The sequence below is a fragment of the Triticum dicoccoides genome, chromosome 3A (assembly GCF_002162155.2).
Source record: "Triticum dicoccoides isolate Atlit2015 ecotype Zavitan chromosome 3A, WEW_v2.0, whole genome shotgun sequence".
NCBI classification, from domain to species: Eukaryota; Viridiplantae; Streptophyta; class Magnoliopsida; order Poales; family Poaceae; genus Triticum; species Triticum dicoccoides.
Genome location: NC_041384.1, coordinates 527657307 through 527668358, shown reverse-complemented (window position 1 = coordinate 527668358; position 11052 = coordinate 527657307).

Here is an 11052-nt window from a genome sequence, read left to right as displayed (position 1 = left end):
GGGTTGTGGGGGAGTTAGGTTTAGCGGGTGGGGGCAGCGGCCTTAGCAGGCCAGAGAGAGATGGGTGGCCGGCTGGGCCGTGCCCAGCTACTAGCTGGACCGAGAGGCCCGGTGGGGAAAAGGGGGGTTCCTTTTCTCTATTTTTGTTTCTTTTATTATTATTATTATTATTTATAAAAAGGATAGCTTACTATTTTGCAATTATTCCGAGCACCATATGACTCTTGAAAAATGTGCCACATGCCACAATAAATACTTTGCAATATTGTGAAGTTGCACAAAAATTGTTTTGAGCATTTGGAAATGTTTAAGAACTTTTAGAACTTGAAAAAGCCAATTTAATTGTTGTTGGACCACTCAAATAATTTCCAGGAGCATTTTTGGAATCCAACAGAGGTAGGTTTCATCATGACAAATACTTAGAGAATATTTGCCATAGTGTGAACTATTTTATTTGCATGAAAGAAGAAGCAAATATTTGACATGCAATTAGAATTTGAATTTGAAGCAGATTTTTGGACAAGTGGCATTTTGGCATGATGATCATGATGACATGACCTTCATTAAGGGGAGATTACTGTAGTGTGATGCTGGAGATGTTACAAATCTCCTCCACTACAAGAAATCTCGTCCCGAGATTTAAGTGGGGAAGTAAAGAGTAACTTCGGGGGAACTGACCCTTATAGGGTTAATTATCTGATGAACAATGGGAATGTGCCAGAAGTATCTCTCGAGTTGAAACTTAAGAAAACATCGAGAGCAAAATATGAAGGTACAATCGGAAGTTTCAAGTGAATGGACAAACGATCGATACCTGAACAGAGTGTGAGAAGGGGGTTCAGAGCATCGAGAATAGATCATCTATCGGACGGTGGCTCGTGACAACACACAAAGCCAAGAGCAAATGATACTTCGGAATAAAGGATATACAGGACAGTCAGGTTCCGATCCTATGGAAATGTGGGTTATGGGCCCACCATGTGGGTTAAAATAGGAGCGATGACATCTTGCACGGTCATGATAGCACGACATGTCAGAGGGTAGTCTGTCAGTTATGTCGGCAACAACGTCGGTACCAAGGGCGAGGGACGAAGAGAACCATTTTCCTGCTCGTTGAACGAGGCGGGCCATTAGGCAAAGTTCTCGCCCATCGGTGGCTACCGGAATGTCATCAACAATGGTAACAGGGTCTTACTGACAGAGTGATACAACGAGGTGTTTACCATAAGCAGGGAAATATTACTGCTTATATAATATAGATCACAATAAGGTTTAAACAAACCAATGGAAAGGAAAATGTAATTGTCAGATTAAACAGAACAATGGAAAGGAAAATGTGTTTGAACACATATTTCGGGGGTATATCCTCCCCAAGGATAAGCAGAGCATGATATCCATGACAGGATAGAAGTATAAAACCATTTAGGTAAGGGGAAAGAAATTTCATGACATTACCCATACAACGATGTTTGGACAATTGATAAAGAAAATTTTAGTATCGTGCTTCAAATGTTCTTATTGGAGATCGGATTACCGCAGACATGCCTCGAGATAGCATTCACATGGTTTCAAGCAAAGGTCAGACTTTGGATACACCGAGGATCCATCGAAAACAATTTAGAAAATAAGTCATACAATTTTAGCAGCGAACACATGCGGGTGTGGCCGACGGGCTCAGCTAAAATCCATTGACATGCCAAAAAGGATGTAATTCCAAAATTATATGAACAAGTTTGTGTTGGGGAAAGGACAAGAATGTTGTCGATGATAACACAAATCATCGAGGGGAAGGATTGTATTTCTCATCATGAATTCGATTGATATCCTGGAAAAGCTCGGAATGTTGATGATGATCATGACACATTTGTCGAGAGATTTCATGAAGATGTAATCGATCGGCGATGACATCCAGTCAGAGGAATGATGAATCGAAAGGTTATTGGAACCATGGGTACGACACAAACTCGAAATTAAGCTTGTTATTCAAGGAGAAATGATAAGATGAGGAAGATCGACGTAAGCTTAGCTCATCGTCGGAAGTTGCTCCGGGCATAAGGACCAGGTAGCACAGTTAAAAAGTTGACATGATAAAAATATAGCCGATCAGGCTAGGAATGATGTGATGGGGTATAAAGCTTCCCAGTATCAAGTACTAGGTGTAATGCCAGAAGGTAAATCGGAGTAGAGGTTGGAACGGGGAATGATTTGCAGAGGATAAGTAATTGTAACTTACCCAGTAAATGGGATCAAGGAGGAAATATGGTCGGGACCATAACTACAAGGGATCCAATTCACGATACCGGAAGAATTATTCAAATGATTAAATATCCTTGCAAGAAGCTTTCATGATAAGTCCCACACCGTGTCCGTGGGCATGAACACAAGGTTCAGGGTCGACTCCCACTTCTACAATGCATAACCTTTCATTTTACTTCTTGCTCTTGATGAAGCTGTAGTATTGAAATTTTATCTGACGAAAAGCCAGTAGAGTATACCTGCATAACTTTCGAGTTCACATAGATTAGGGAAGGCATAGGTTCAACCCATTGGGGCATCTTAGGAACATATACCATAAATTTCAAGAATAAATAACACAAGCTCGGTAGTAGAGCACGCTTGAGAAAGCGGAGGATACAATTTACCAAAAGCATTATGTATCTGAGGAAAAGATCACAAGCTTATTGAATATGAAGGACGTTGTCGGATAAAATCTGAAAAAGGGGGTCTGGTGGTCCACAAGGGATCCGATGTGAGCATCAATATTCAACCAGAGGAAGAAAGAATGCAAGGAGATCAGATTATAGAAGCAACTAAGTCAAAGCTCAATTGCAAAGGAATTATGAATTCCAAGACAAGGGATCAGAAGCAATGCTCTGATTAGGGATGGATAGGTAGAATAGCCTTAGGGGTACAATCGATGGCGACTTGATTGATCAAGATTCAGCACATGTTAAAATGACGTCTCAGCCGGAAGGATGAATTCTAGGATCTGATTGAGGATTGCGAGCATTCACAACATATTGTAACGATGGACTCAAAATGATAATGGCAAAGGCTGACAATAAGATTACTAGACTTATGGTACTAACCATAATGAAATCAAGCAAGAAATTCAAGAACAATAGACTGTTGAGGATTTTCACAAGAATGAACGGTATTACGAAGACTTTTGTGAAGTACATGAATCAACTGAGGATGAGCGGATACTCGATAGGTGCACAAAGTTATCCGTAGGGGTATCCAGATGACAAGGAACTGCAAGGCAGTAAGCTCAAAGGATTCTCGGAACGAAGGAGAGCAGTTCAGGGCATCTGGTAATAACAAGATCAATGGGATAGAATGGAAGATTGGCAAGTGTGTGTAGTTATCCATAAGGATATTTCGGTGGTAGGGAATTACAAAGGCAACAGGCACAAAGTCTCAAGAGAATATCGTAGAGTATCTTCGGAATCTTCTGATGCAGCAATCGACCATCTGAAATAAGGGGCTCTCCGGGCGGATGTGATACGTCTCCAACGTATCTATAATTTTTGATTGCTTCATGCTATATTATCTACTGTTTTGGACATTATTGGGCTCTATTATCCACTTTTATATTATTTTTGGGACTGACCTATTAACCGGAGGCCCATCCCAGAATTGCTGTTTTTTTGCCTGTTTTAGGGTTCCGAACAAAAGGAATATCAAACGGAGTCCAAACGGAATGAAACCTTCGGGAACGTGATTTTCTCAACGAACGAGACCCGGGAGACTTGGACCCTACGTCAAGAAAGGAAATAGGAGGCCACGAGGTAGGGGGGCGCGCCCACCCCCACCAGGCGCGCCCTCCACCCTCGTGGGCCCCCTGTTGCTCCACCGACGTACTCCTTCCTCCTATATATATCCACGTACCCCCAAACGATCAGATACGGAGCCAAAACCCTAATTCCACCATCGTAACTTTCTGTATCCACGAGATCCCATCTTGGGGCTGTTCCGGAGCTCCGCCGGAGGGGGCATCGATCACGGAGGGCTTCTACATCAACACCATAGCCTCTCCGATGAAGTGTGAGTAGTTTACCTCAGACCTACGGGTCCATAGTTAGTAGCTAGATGGCTTCTTCTCTCTTTTTGGATCTCAATACAATGTTCTCCCCCTCTCTTGTGGAGATCTATTCGATGTAATCTTCTTTTTGCGGTGTGTTTGTTGAGACCGATGAATTGTGGGTTTACGATCAAGTCTATCTATGAATACTATTTGAATCTTCTCTGAATTCTTTTATGTATGATTGGTTATCTTTGCAAGTCTCTTCGAATTATCAGTTTGATTTGGCCTACTAGATTGATCTTTCTTGCAATGGGAGAAGTGCTTAGCTTTGGGTTCAATCTTGCGGTGTCCTTTCCCAGTGACAGTAGGGGTAGCAAGGCACGTATTGTATTGTTGCCATCGAGGATAACAAGATGGAGTTTTCTTCATATTGCATGAGTCTATCCCTCTACATCATGTCAGCTTTCTTAAGGCGTTACTCTGTTTTTAACTTAATACTCTAGATGCATGCTGGATAGTGGTCGATGAGTGGAGTAATAGTAGTAGATGCAGGCAGGAGTCGGTCTACTTGTCTTGGACGTGATGCCTATATACATGATCATACCTAGATATTCTCATAACTATGCTCAATTCTGTCAATTGCTCAACAGTAATTTGTTCACCCACCGTAGAATACTTATGCTATCGAGAGAAGCCACTAGTGAAACCTATGGCCCCCGGGTCTATCTTTATCATATTGATCTCCTACTACTTTGTTATTTCCTTTGCTATTTACTTTGCCTTTATTTTACTTTGCATCTTTTATCATAAAAATACCAAAAATATTATCTTATCATATCTATCAGATCTCACTCTCGTAAGTGGCCTTATAGGGATTGACAATTCCTATTTGCGTTGGTTGCGAGGATTTATTTGTTTTGTGCAGGTACGAGGGACTCGCGCGTAACCTCCTACTGGATTGATACCTTGGTTCTCAAAAACTGAGGGAAATACTTACGCTACTTTGCTGCATCATCCCTTCCTCTTCGGGGAAAACCAACGCAGTGCTCAAGAGGTAGTAAGAAGGATTTCTAGCGCCGTTGCCGGGGAGGTCTACGCAAAATTCAACATACCAAGTACCCATCACATACCCTTATCTCCTGCATTACATTATTTGCCATTTGCCTCTCGTTTTCCTCTCCCCCACTTCACCCTTGCCGTTTTATTTGCCCTCTCTCTCTATCCTCCTTCTCCCTCTCTATTTGCCTCTTTTTGTCCACTTGCTTTTTGTTTGCTTTTGTGTTAGTTTGCTTGCTTGCCTCTATGGCTCTTCCTAAATTTGGTGATCTCCACCTTAAAAGGCTAGAAGAGATCGAATGCAACGTCAGGAGTTTTATGGTCTTGCAATTTGAACATAATAGTTTCTTCAGAAACGAGCTTAAAGAACAGAAAAGTTTTATGAGTTTTATGAATAAAGAGCTTGATGATATGTCTAAAGAATTCGATGGTTTAAGATCCCAAATTGCTCATCTTGAGAAGTTAACTGCTGAAATTTCGGATAGGCAGGCTACCTTAGTTAATAAGATGGCCGCTAAACCGGATTGCTATGAAAATAAAGATGAAGATCTAAAAGTTATTGATGTGTCCCCTATTAAATCTTTGTTTTGCAATATGAATCTTGATAATGATGTGACTGAATATGATCCACCTTTACCTAGAAGGCGTTCCAAGAATTCGGAATTTGTTGACCTTGATGCTAAATTTGATAGAAGTGGGATTGAAGAAATTAAAACCCTAGATGTTTCTAAACCCAGTATTATGGATTTCAAGGAATTTAACTATGAAAATTGCTCTTTGATTGATTGTATTTCCTTGTTGCAATCCGTGCTAAATTCTCCTCACGCTTATAGTCAAAATAAAGCGTTTACTAAACATATCGTTGATGCCTTGATGCAATCTTATGAAGAAAAACTTGAATTGGAAGTTTCTATCCCCAGAAAACTTTATGATGAGTGGGAACCAACTATTAAAATTAAAATTAAAGATCATGAATGCTATGCTTTATGTGATTTGGGTGCTAGTGTTTCCACGATTCCAAAGACTTTGTGTGATTTGTTAGGTTTCCGTGATTTTGATGATTGCTCTCTAAACTTGCACCTTGCGGATTCCACTATTAAAAAACCTATGGGAAGAATTAATGATGTTATTATTGTTGCAAATAGGAATTATGTGCCCGTAGATTTTATATTTCTTGACATAGATTGCAATCCTTCATGTCCTATTATTCTTGGTAGACCTTTCCTTAGAACGATTGTTGCAATTATTGATATGAAAGAAGGAAATATTAGATTCCAATTTCCATTAAGGAAAGGCATGGAACACTTTACTAGAAATAAAATTAAATTACCTTATGAATCTATTATGAGAGCCACTTATGGATTGCCTACCAAAGATGGCAATACCTAGATCTATTCTTGCTTGTTATGCCTAGCTAGGGGCGTTAAACGATAGCGCTTGTTGGGAGGCAACCCAATTTTATTTTTATTCCTTGCTTTTTTCTACTGTTTAGTAATAACTAATTTTTCTAGACTCTGTTTTTTTTGTGTTTTTTGTGTTTAATTAGTGTGTGTGCCAAGTAGAACCGTTGGGAAGACTTGGGGAAAGTCTTGTTGAACTTGCTGTAAAAAATAGAAACTTTAGCGCTCACGAGAACTGCTGTCATTTTTATTTGGAAAGTGATATTTAGTTAATTATTTTTTCAGATGATTAATAGATAAATTCCTCACATCCAGAAATTTATTTTAGAATTTTTGGGGTTCCAGATCTTTCTCTAGCTACAGATTACTACAGACCGTTCTATTTTTGACAGATTCTGTTTTTCGTGTGTTGTTTGCTTATCTTGATGAATCTATGGCTAGTAAAATAGTTTATAAACCATATAGAAGTTGGAATACAGTAGGTATAACACCAATATAAATAAAGAATGAGTTCATTACAGTACCTTGAAGTGGTCTTTTATTTTCTTTCGCTAACGGAGCTCACGAGATTTTCTACTTTAAGTTTTGTGTTGTGAAGTTTTCAAGTTTTGGGTAAAGATTTGATGGATTATGGAACAAGGAGTGGCAAGAGCCTAATCTTGGGGATGCCCATGGCACCCCCAAGATAGTCTAAGGACACCTAAAAGCCAAAGCTTGGGGATGCCCCGGAAGGCATCCCCTCTTTCGTCTACTTCTATCGGTAACTTTACTTGGAGCTATATTTTTATTCGCCACATGATATGTCTTTTGCTTGGAGCGTCTTGTATGATTTGAGTCTTTGCTTGTTAGTTTACCACAATAATCCTTGATTTACACACCTTTTGAGAGAGCCATACATGATTTGGAATTTGTTAGAATACTCTATGTGCTTCGCTTATATCTTTTGAGTTATATAATTTTGCTCTAGTACTTCACTTATATCTTTTAGAGCACGGTGGTGGATTTGTTTTATAGAAACTATTGATCTCTCATGCTTCACTTAGATTATTTTGATAATCTTAATAGCATGGTAATTTGCTTAAAATCCTAATATGCTAGGAAGATTAGTAAAATTTTCTTAAGAGTGTTTTGAACACTAAGAGAAGTTTGATGCTTGATGATTGTTTTGAGATATGGAGGTAATAATATCAAAGTCGTGCTAGTTGAGTAGTTGTGAAATTGAGAAATGCTTGTGTTGAAGTTTGCAAGTCCCGTAGCATGCACATATGGTAAACGTTATGCAACAAATTTGAAACATGAGGTGTTATTTGATTGTCTTCCTTATGAGTGGCGGTCGGGGACGAGCGATGGTCTTTTCCTACCAATCTATCCCCCTAGGAGCATGCGCGTAGTACCAAGGTTTTTGATGACTTGTAGATTTTTGCAATAAGTATGTGAGTTCTTTATGACTAATGTTGAGTCCATGGATTATACGCACTCTCACCCTTCCATCCTTGCTAGCCTCTTCGATACCGTGCATTGCCCTTTCTCACATTGAGAGTTGGTGCAAACTTCGCCGGTGCATCCAAACCCCGTGATATGATACGCTATTTCACACATAAACCTCCTTATATCGTCCTCAAAACAGCCACCATACCTACCTATTATGGCATTTCCATAGCCATTCCGAGATATATTGCCATGCAACTTTCCATCATTCCGTTCATCATGACACATTCATTATTGTCATATTGCTTAGCATGATCATGTAGTTGACATAGTATTTGTGGCAAAGCCACCGTTTATAATTCTTTCATACATGTCACTCTTGATCCATTGCATATCCTGGTACACCGTAGGAGGCATTCATATAGAGTCATCTTTTGTTCTAGTATCGAGTTGTAATCATTGAGTTGTAAAGAAATAGAAGTGTGATGATCATCATTTTCTAGAGCATTGTCCCAAGTGAGGAATTATAAAAAAAGAGAAAGGCCATAAAAAAAGAGAAAGCCCAAAAAAATGAAATGAGAGAAAAAGAGAGAAGGGACAATGTTACTATCCTTTTCCACACTAGTGCTTCAAAGTAGCACCATAATCTTCATGATAGAGAGTCTCTTGTTTTGTCACTTTCATATACTAGTGGGAATTTTTCATTATGGAACTTGGCTTGTATATTCCAACAATGGGCCTCCTCACGTACCCTAGGTCTTCATGAGCAAGCAAGTTGGATGCACACCCACTAGTTTCTTTTTTTGAGCTTTCATACATTTATAGCTCTAGTGCATCCGTTGCATGGCAATCCCTACTCCTTGCATTAACATCAATCCGTGGGCATCTCCATAGCCCATTGATTAGCCTCGTTGATGCGAGACTTTCTCCTTTTTGTCTTCTCCACATAAACCCCCTCATTATATTCTATTCCACCTATAGTGCTATGTCCATGGCTCACGCTCATAATTTGCGCGAAAGTCTATAGGTTTGAGATTACTAAAGTATGAAACAATTGCTTGGCTTGTCATCGGGGTTGTGCATGATGAGAGCATTCTTGTGTGATGAAAATGAAACATGACTAAACCATATGATTTTGTAGGGATGAACTTTCTTTGGCCATGTTATTTTGAGAAGACATAATTGCTTAGTTAGTATGCTTGAAGTATTATTATTTTTATGTCAATATGAACTTTTGTCTTGAATCTTTCGGATCTGAATATTCATACCACAATTAATAAGAATTACATTAAAATTATGCCAAGTAGCACTCCGCATCAAAAATTCTGTTTTTATCATTTACCTACTCGAGGACGAGCAGGAATTAAGCTTGGGGATGCTTGATACGTCTCCAACGTATCTATAATTTTTGATTGCTTCATGCTATATTATCTACTGTTTTGGACATTATTGGGCTCTATTATCCACTTCTATATTATTTTTGGGACTAACCTATTAACCGGAGGCCCAGCCCAGAATTGCTATTTTTTTGCCTATTTTAGGGTTTCGAAGAAAAGGAATATCAAACGGAGTCCAAACGGAATGAAACCTTCGGGAACGTGATTTTCTCAACGAACAAGACCCGGAGACTTGGACCCTACGTCAAGAAAGGAAACAGGAGGCCACGAGGTAGGGGGGCGTGCCCACCCCCACCAGGCGCACCCCTCCACCCTCGTGGGCCCCCTGTTGCTCCACCAATGTACTCCTTCCTCCTATATATATCCACGTACCCCCAAATGATCAGATACGGAGCCAAAACCCTAATTCCACCGCCGTAACTTTCTGTATCCACGAGATCCCATCTTGGGGCCTGTTTCGGAGCTCCGCCGGAGGGGGCATCGATCATGGAGGCTTCTACATCAACACCATAGCCTCTCTGATGAAGTGTGAGTAGTTTACCTCAGACCTACGGGTCCATAGTTAGTAGCTAGATGGCTTCTTCTCTCTTTTTGGATCTCAATACAATGTTCTCCCCCTCTCTTGTGGAGATCTATTCGATGTAATCTTCTTTTTGCGGTGTGTTTGTTGAGACTGATGAATTGTGGGTTTATGATCAAGTCTATCTATGAATAATATTTGAATCTTCTCTGAATTCTTTTATGTATGATTGGTTATCTTTGCAAGTCTCTTCAAGTTATCAGTTTGGTTTGGCCTACTAGATTGATCTTTCTTGCAATGGGAGAAGTGCTTAGCTTTGGGTTTAATCTTGCGGTGTCCTTTCCTAGTGACAGTAGGGGAAGCAAGGCAAGTATTATATTGTTGCCATCGAGGATAACAAGATGGGGTTTTCTTCATATTGCATGAGTCTATCCCTCTACATCATGTCATCTTGCTTAAGGCGTTATCTGTTTTTAACTTAATACTCTAGATGCATGCTGGATAGCGGTCGATGAGTGGAGTAATAGTAGTAGATGCAGGCAGGAGTCGGTCTACTTGTCTCGGACGTGATGCCTATATACATGATCATACCTAGATATTCTCATAACTATGCTCAATTCTGTCAATTGCTCAACAATAATTTGTTCACCCACCGTAGAATACTTATGCTCTCGAGAGAAGCCACTAGTGAAACCTATGGCCCCCGGGTCTATCTTTATCATATTGATCTCCTACTACTTAGTTATTTCCTTTTCTATTTCCTTTGCCTTTATTTTACTTTGCATCTTTTATCATAAAAATACCAAAAATATTATCTTATCATATCTATCAGATCTCACTCTCGTAAGTGGCCTTATAGGGATTGACAACCCCTATTTGTGTTGGTTGCGAGGATTTATTTGTTTTGTGCAGGTACGAGGGACTCGTGCGTAGCCTCCTACTGGATTGATACCTTGGTTCTCAAAAACTGAGGGAAATACTTACGCTACTTTGCTGCATCATCCCTTCCTCTTTGGGGAAAACCAATGTAGTGCTCAAGTGGTAGCAGGATGTGATCATGAGATCCTAATGTTCGAGTTAGTAAAATCATTTAACCCGAAAATAGAAGAGAGATCAGAGTCCCAGAGTATAGACGAGGAATAAAAGATCCTAATACCACCCAATTGGTGACGTGGTCCCGTAAGACACACAACTGATAACCCACAAGTATAGGGGATCGCAATA